This window comes from Dasypus novemcinctus (genome assembly GCF_030445035.2).
Source record: "Dasypus novemcinctus isolate mDasNov1 chromosome 12 unlocalized genomic scaffold, mDasNov1.1.hap2 SUPER_12_unloc_3, whole genome shotgun sequence".
NCBI lineage: Eukaryota > Metazoa > Chordata > Mammalia > Cingulata > Dasypodidae > Dasypus > Dasypus novemcinctus.
The window spans coordinates 35,509-43,552 of record NW_026688131.1 but is presented as its reverse complement, the minus strand read 5'-3'; the positions used below and the strand labels follow the sequence as shown (position 1 = coordinate 43,552).

The following is an 8,044-nucleotide window of genomic DNA, read 5'->3' as shown; positions in this document are numbered from 1 at the left end:
GTGGGATGTCAGGGACGGGATAACGTGGGAGGAAGCCCACCTCGCGTCCATATAAGGCCCATAAATGTACGTTCGTGGGGCATCGCCTCGGTGGATGGAGGTTCAGACGGTAACCGAAGGAATGTCAAATTCCCATCCTGGGGAGCTCTGCCACGTTCTCTAAGACGTCAGCAAGATTCCCCCTAGAGTACAGGGACAATGACTAGTGGAGGAAGATGGTCTCCTGATGGACACTTGATATTGATGACTGTGTGTGCTTATGAACCTTCACACTCGAAATTGAAACTTAGCCTTCTGTTACAGGGTGCCTAAGAGTTGCCTCCTGGGAGCCTCCTCGTTCCTCACGTGCGGCCTCTCTCTAAGCCAAACTCAGCCTATAAATACATTGTCTGTCCCCCAGTGTGGGATATGACTCCAGGGTATGAGACTCCCTGGCACCGAGGGATTACTACCAAGTACCAACTAGCAATGCCACTGGAAAAAGACCTCGACCAAAATGAGGAAAAGATAAAAGAGAAATCAGTTGAGGTGCTAAGAGTCTGCAAAGGGAGGTGAGCCCAGAGGTTATCCCAGGGTTGATGCTTATGCATGTCTCAGCAGGGTCTCTCACTGCCAAAGTCGATGCTACCCCAGAGAGCTGGTGTCCTGAGTGTTCTGAAACATCCAGGCGCTGGAGCCAGGCAGACAGCTCAGGAGTTTGGTGCCCTGCCAGTGGTCCCTACTTTGGAATTTATGGTCCCGCCGAGTGCACTGACTTGGGCCCAGTTGTTTCCCCACACGTGGCTCTTCTGTCCTTCTATTTATGTCTGTAATTAGCACTGAAGTTAGTCCTGTAGAGGCCTGCGTGTCCTCCAGGTAGGTTGTAGACAGGCCTTGGTGGGCTGCTTCTAAGGGCAGCGTGGTGGGGAGGTGCCTGAGATTAGATAGGTAGAGGTGCAGGTCTGTTGATGGATGCAGCGCCTTTTGTTATCCATGCTCCAGCTCATAGACGTGTGTGTTTTTTTTCCTCCAGTTTTGGCTGCCGTACAGTTGCTCTAGGAATCATTGCACGGATACAGTTTCGTTTGTTTAGGAAAGACTTTTTGGAGTGGAGTCAGGATGAATTACGGTAAGTTCACATTTTTAAGAAACTGACAAAATGTTTCCCAAAGTGGCAGCACCGTTTTGCATTCTCACCGGAAATGTGTGAGGATTCCAGTTTTTCCACATTTTCTTTAACGGTTGGCATTACGTCTCTTGATTTTAGCCATTTTATTATCTATAGCAGATTTTAGCATGTATTTCCCTAGTGATGAAAAGGATCATACGTTTCTCCTTTGGTAAATGTGTATTCTCGTATTTCTCCCATTTTTAAGTGCTGTTTGCCTTTGTTTTAAAGAAGCATACAGTTCATCCACAGTGCACAATCGGTGGTATTTGGCACAATCACAAAGTCATGAGTTGATCCCCTCAGTCATCATTAGAGCATTTTCGTTAGTTCAATAATAATAATAAATGAAAAAAACAACTAGTAAAATACATCACCTCTTGATCTCTCTGTGCTTCCCCTGCTGTCCGCAGATCCCATTTCTAGGTATTTTTGCACAAATACTTTTTTTCCCTCTATACGTTGATTTATAGTGACATCTTACGTAGATGGACTCATACGTTATGTTACACAGTGCAATTAGGTGAGAGTAGTGCAAGCCTCCTGTATTTGTCCCGTTGTGTCTGGCTTGCTTCACTCAGCATCCCGTCCTCCAGTTCATCCATGTTGTCATCGGGTTCACGACTTGACTTCTTCACACCCCGGCACGATGTTCCTCCGTGTGAATACAGCACAGTGTGTTTCTCCAGTCACCGGCTGATGGACACCCGGGCTGTTTCCGGCTTCTGGCAGTTGGGATAACGGCACTCTGAAGGTAGGTGTGCAGGTGTCTGACATGTCAGTGCTCTCAGTTCTCCTGGGAATATGCCCAGTAGTGCTGTTGCAGGGTCCCGTGGCAAGTCTATATTCAGCTTCTTTAGGAACTGCCCGACAGTCCTCCACCGTGGCTGTGGCCTTCTGCATTCCCACCAACAGTGAATAAGTGTTCCTGTCTTTCCTCATCCTCTCAAACACTTGCACTTCTCTGACTTTTTCATAGTGGCTATTCTGATAGCTGTGAAATCACATCTCATTTTGATTTGCGTTTCTCTAATCATTAATGATGTTGAATATTTTTTCATGTGTTTTTTGCCATTTGTATTTCTTCTTTGGACAAATGTCTATTCATGTCTTTTGCCCATTTTTCTATTGGGTCGTTTGTCTTTTTATTGTTGAGTTGTTACATCTCTCTCTATATCTTGTACATTAATCCCTAATTGGACATGTGGTGTCTAAGTGTTTTCTCCCATTGAATTGGCTGCCTTTTCCCCCGTTTGATAAAGTCCTGGGAGGTGCAAAAGTGTTTAATTTTCAGAAAGTCCCATTTATTTAATTTTTCTTTTGTCGTTTGTGCTTTGGGAGTAAGGTCCAAGAAACCACCACATACTACAAGGTCTTTAAGACATTTCTCTACATTTTCTACTAGTAGTTTTATGGCCCTTTTTTTTTTTTACAGAAACAATAAATGTATAATAGTTGTGAACTTAAAAAACATGTAACATCTCACTCTACCACCAGTAACTTGTATTGTTTTTAAACCTTTTAAACTAATGATTAAAGAACATTGTCAAAATATTACTACTAAACAAAGTATTTTTCCTCTAACCAATACAATTATTATCTTTATATCATTTATATATGAACATACATAAAAAAGTCTATAGCAAAAGTTGCGAACTTACAAAGCAAACATGCATAACGTCATGCAGGGGTCCCATACATCAACCCTCCACCAAAACCTTGTATTGTCATGGGACGTTTGCTGCAAACTATGAAAGAACACTGTCAAAATCTTACCACTAATCATAGTTCTTATCTTACATTTGGTGTGTTTTTTGGCCAAACCGCCCTATTATTTTTTAAATATGTATATTTTTATGACAAAAGTTGTAAACTTATCAAACAATTATGCACATGTGCAGAAATCTGATTATTGTCATGTCCATAGCGTACATTTGGCTCACTTTTCCATACTGCCTCAGTATCAACACAGTACATCTTTTGCATAGATGCAAGAATAGTATATTATGACTACTAACCACAGTCCATAGGTCCCTCCAGCTGTATTATTCCCATGCTTCTCCACATTCCCAACACCTGCCCTGGTAATATACATTTGTTGTAGCTCACAAAGGACACTCGTGCATCTGTGCCATCAACCACAATTCTCACCCACCTCTTGGTTTACCGTGCTATCCAGTTCCTAGATCATTCCCAAGCATTCCGTCAATTGGCATTTACATAACTAGACTACGATTTTCAGTCACATCCCCATTTATAAAGTAGCTGTTACTCACTGTGTGTTACCATCCACTCTATACATTTCCCCAATTTTACAGCACAGCTAACTAAAACTTCTACATACATTAAACATCAGTAGTCCACTCAGTTCCCCTCTTTTCTCCTTCAAGAATCCACCCCCTACCACTCGGTCTTGAAGATATTTTCCAATAATTTCTTCTAGAAGTTTTACGGTTCTTGTTTTCATTTTTAGTTTTTTGATCCATTTTGAGTTAATTTTTGGATAAGGTGTGAGATAGGTGTCCTCTTTTCCTTCTTTCAGCTATGGATGTCCAATTCTTTCAGCACCGTTTGTTGAATGGATTGTTCTGCCCAAGCTGTGTGAGTTTGACAGGCTAGTCAACAATCACTTGACCATACCTGTGAGGGTCTGTTTGTGAACCAGAAATTTGGTTCCACTGGTCTATTGTGTCTGTCTTTAGGCCAGTACCACGCTGTTTTTACCACTATAGGTAGGTATTATGATTTAAAGTCTGGAGATGAGGGTTTGCTTTTCCTTTTTATGGTGTTTCTGGCTATTCAAGACTCCTTTCCCTTCCAAATAAATTTAATGATTGTGTTTTCAGTTTTTTCTTTAATGCTGGTGGAATTTTTATCAGGATTGCATTAACTCTGTATATCAATTTGAGTAGAACTGGTATCTTAATGATATTTAGCCTTCTAATCCATGAGCATGGAGTGTGCTTCCAGTTATTTAGGCCTTTTTTAATTTGTTTTAACACTGAGGTGCAGTTTTCTGAATACAAGTGCTTTCCATCATTGGTTAAGTTTATTCCTATTTGAGTTTTATCTGTCGTATTATTTTCCCCACTTTTTTGACACTCTTGGTTACTTTTTTTGATATAATCTTCATTTCTAGACTCTCTTCCAGGCCTCTCTCTCCTGTCTTTCTTTTGCACACCCTTTAGTATCTCCTGAAATTCTAGTCTCTTGCTTAGAAATTCTATCAGTTTCTGTTTATCTGTGAATATTCTAATTTCACCCTCATTTTTGAAAGGCAGTCTTGCTGGATATAAGATTCTTGGCTGGAAGTTTTTCTCTTGTAATATCTTTAATATATCGGACCACTGTCTTCTTGCCTCCATGGTTTCTGGTGAGAAATCCGTACTTAACCTTACTGAATATCCCTTATATGTTATGCATTGGTTTTCTCTTGCTGCTCTCAGAATTCTCTGTCTTTGGCCTTTGACGTTCTGATGAGTATGTGTCGGAGTCGGTCTATTCGGATTTTCTCGGATGGGAGTATGTTGTACTTCCTGGACAGCGATACCTATTTTCTTCAATAGGGTTGGGAATTTTTCTACCATTATTTCTTTAAATAGTCCTTCTGCCCCTTTTCCCTTCTCTTCTCCTTCTGGGACACCCATGACACATATGTTTGCATGCCTTTTGCTGTCATTTAGTTCCCTGAGACCTTTTACAATTTTTTTCCATTCTTTTCTTCAACTCTTCTTTTGTAAGTTCACTTTCAGAGGCCATTTCTTGAAGCTCACCAATCCTTTCTTCTGCCTCCTCAAACCTGCTATTATATGATTCCAATGTTTTTTTTAATTTCATGAGTTGCACCTTCTTCATTCCCATAAGATCTGCTATTTTTCTATGTCTGCTTTCAAAGTCTTCTTTGTGCTCCTCCAATGTCGTCTTAATATCCTTAATCTCTTTAGCCATCTCATTGAATTTATTAAGGGGATTTGTTTGAACATGTATAATTAGTTGTCTCAACTCCTTTATGTCATCTGGAGGCTTATCTTGTTCTTTTAACTGGGCCGTAGCTTCCTGTTTCTTGGTGTGGATTGTAATTTTTTGTTGGTGTCTTTGCATCTGGCTTCCTAGAGTATTTATTCTGGGTGCAATCTTTCTCTTTAGTTTAGGGCTTCCTATCCTTCCTCCCTTGCTGATTGTGCAGTAGGAGCCAAGCATGTAGTTGTTGCTGTGAGCTGTGGAGTTTCAAGCCCCCTTCATTGTGCCGGGACCAGTGAAGCTTCTTCCAACTTTCTCCTTTGCCAGGGGTAGGGACAGAGTCACAGCCCCTGTGACTGGAATAATCCACATGCAGGCCTAGACTGTAGTTGCCCAGAGAGACTGATGGAGCCTCACATCCCTTTCTCCCCTGCCTGGGGCAGGGATGGAGCTGCAGGTGTGGGCAGCAATCTATGCAGTGCGGGTCCTAAGATGACCACAGTGGTGCTGGTAGACTTCTGATTTTCAGTCTGTGCCAGCCAGAGTTCCCTGCAGTTACCTGTACAGGCTGGTGCAGGGCTCCTCAGTGTCCTCCCTGCCAGAGGCAGGGCTGAAACTTAGGCAGGCTGCAGGCTGATCTGCGGGAAAGAAACTGGTTCCTGCTGACCCTGAGAGTTTCAGTCAGCCCGGCTTCCCCTCAGGCTGGGGGTGGAGTCAGAATGGCGTCTGCTGGCCTGTTTCTGACTTTCGGCTTGGCTCGTTCTCACCCTTCCTGTTCCCAGGGTTATCTCTTAGCCAGCCAAGTCTCCCAATCAGTAGGCGAAATGGGCAGCCAACTGTCTTCTCCTGTTTCTGGGAAGTGGATCTTCCAATTCCTGTCACAGAGCAGCTCCTGGGGCGGCTCGTGCCGCCAGAGTAGGATGATCACGGGCCTCCCTGGCTTGGCCGGTAATTTCCCAGAGAGGCTGGCTCAGGTCCCCGCAGCTTCCTCCCTGCTGGCTGGTGGTGGCACTGGGGCCTAGGCTGGAGCTGCAATGTGATCTTGGTGGGAAGAAGCCGGTCCCCGCCAGCACTGGGATCCTCAGTCCACCCCGCTTCCCCTCGTGACAGGCGTGGAGTTAAGATGGCAGCTCCCGGCCTCTTTCTGACTTGGACAGGCTCAAACTTCTTCTCAGGATTATACTGTAGCCCGCTGAATTTCCTCATCAGTAGCTGAAGTTGGTGCCCATCCATCTCTTCCTCACCCATGTTTTTAAAAATTGTATTTACTTATTTATTTATTTATTTCTCTCCCCTTCCTCCCCCACCCCGGGAATCTGTGTCTCTTTTTGTTGCATCATCTTGTCGTGTCAGCTCTCCGTGTGTGCCACACCACTACTGGGCACTCTGCACTTTGTTTTGCGCTGGGCCGCTCTCCTTACGGGGCACACACCCTGCGCGTGGGTGTCCTGCGTGGCACGGCACTCCTTGCGCGCATCAGCACTGCACATGGGCCAGCTCCACACGGGTCAAGGAGGCCCGGGGTTTGAACTGTGGACCTCCCATGTGGTAGACGGACGCCCTAACCACTGGGCCAAGTCTGCCGCCTCTCACCAGTTTTGGGAAGTGGAGCTTTGATTCCAGCCTCGGAGCTGCTCCTGAGGCGGCTTGTACCTCCAGTGGAGGATGGCACCGGCCCCCAGGGTGTGGAGCCTCTACTTACGAGTCTTCTCTGCAGACGGGCATCTCCTCCTTCCACTCCCCCAAGGATGTTGCAGGAAGCTCTTCTGGCCTCCTGGAGCCCCCAGATGATGCTTCAGCTGGCTCAGAGAGCTCTGGGTGTTTGCTAACTGCCCTGCAGCAGGAGCGGACTGTAGGAGCTCCTTACTCCTCCGCCATCTTCCTGGTTCTCCGGTACTTGCTTTGACATTTAGGTGTTTGATCCATTTTGAGTTGATTCTTGTATGGAGAGTGAGATGGGGGTCTTTTTTAAATTCTTTTAGTTATTTATAACCTGTTCTATAGGAATTTGTTGAAGAGTCTGTTTTTTCCCATTAACACAGACTTGGTAGGCTTGTCAAAAACTGCTTGACCATAGAGGTGATCGTATATTTCTGTACTCTCAATCTTATTGCACTGATTGGTGTATCTCTTTTTATGGCAGTGTCATGCTGATTTGTCCACTGTAGCTTTGTAATATGTTTCAAGGTCAGTGAAATTTTTCCTACGTTGGTCTTCTTTTTCAGAATACTTTTGGCGCCTCGTGTGCACTTTCCCTTCCAAATGATTTGGCAATTGTCTTTCCTATTTCTGTAAAGTAGACTGTTGGAATTCTCATTGGTATGGCAGTGAATATATCAATCAATCTGGGTACGATTCACCTCTTTATGATATTTAGTCTTCCAGTCCATGAACACGGAATGTCTTTCCAATTGTTTCGGTCTTTTTAAATTTCTTTTAGCATTGTTTTGTAATTTTCTCCTTATAGGTCCTGTGCTGCTTTTGTTAAATCGATTGCTAGATGTTGGAGTCTTTTTGTTGCTCTTGTACATGAAATTTTCCCCTGATTTCCTCCTCAGGTTGTGCAGCGCTAGTGTACCTAAACATTACTGATTTCTCCGTGTCGATCTTGCTGCCTGTCACTGTGCTGAACTCAGTTATTAGCTCAAGTAGCTTCGGTGTAGACATTTCAGAATTTCCTAAATATAAGATCATGCCTTCCGAAAACAGAGTTTTCCTTCCTCTTTTCTTATTTGGATGCCTTTATTTTTTTTTCTAGTTGCTCTACCTAGAGCGTCTATTGCAATGTCAAAGAACAATGGTGCTAGTGGACATCCTTGTCTTGTTCCCGGTCTCAGAGAAAAAGCTTTCAGCCATTCCCCCTGGGTACGATGTTAGCTGTGGGTTTTTTCTTATGTGCCTGTTACCATATTCAGGAATTTCCCTTCTACTCGTCTG

At 43.9% G+C, this 8,044-nt stretch overlaps 1 long non-coding RNA gene across 1 annotated transcript; it reads left to right on the top strand.

The window, feature by feature from the left end:
• Nucleotides 1–324: 324 nt before the first annotated feature.
• Nucleotides 325–1,896, top strand: LOC139438475 (uncharacterized). Its single transcript, XR_011648146.1, has 3 exons — nucleotides 325–551; nucleotides 1,013–1,108; nucleotides 1,729–1,896. It is a non-coding gene; the product is annotated as an uncharacterized lncRNA (long non-coding RNA).
• The last annotated feature ends 6,148 nt before the right edge of the window (nucleotides 1,897–8,044 follow it).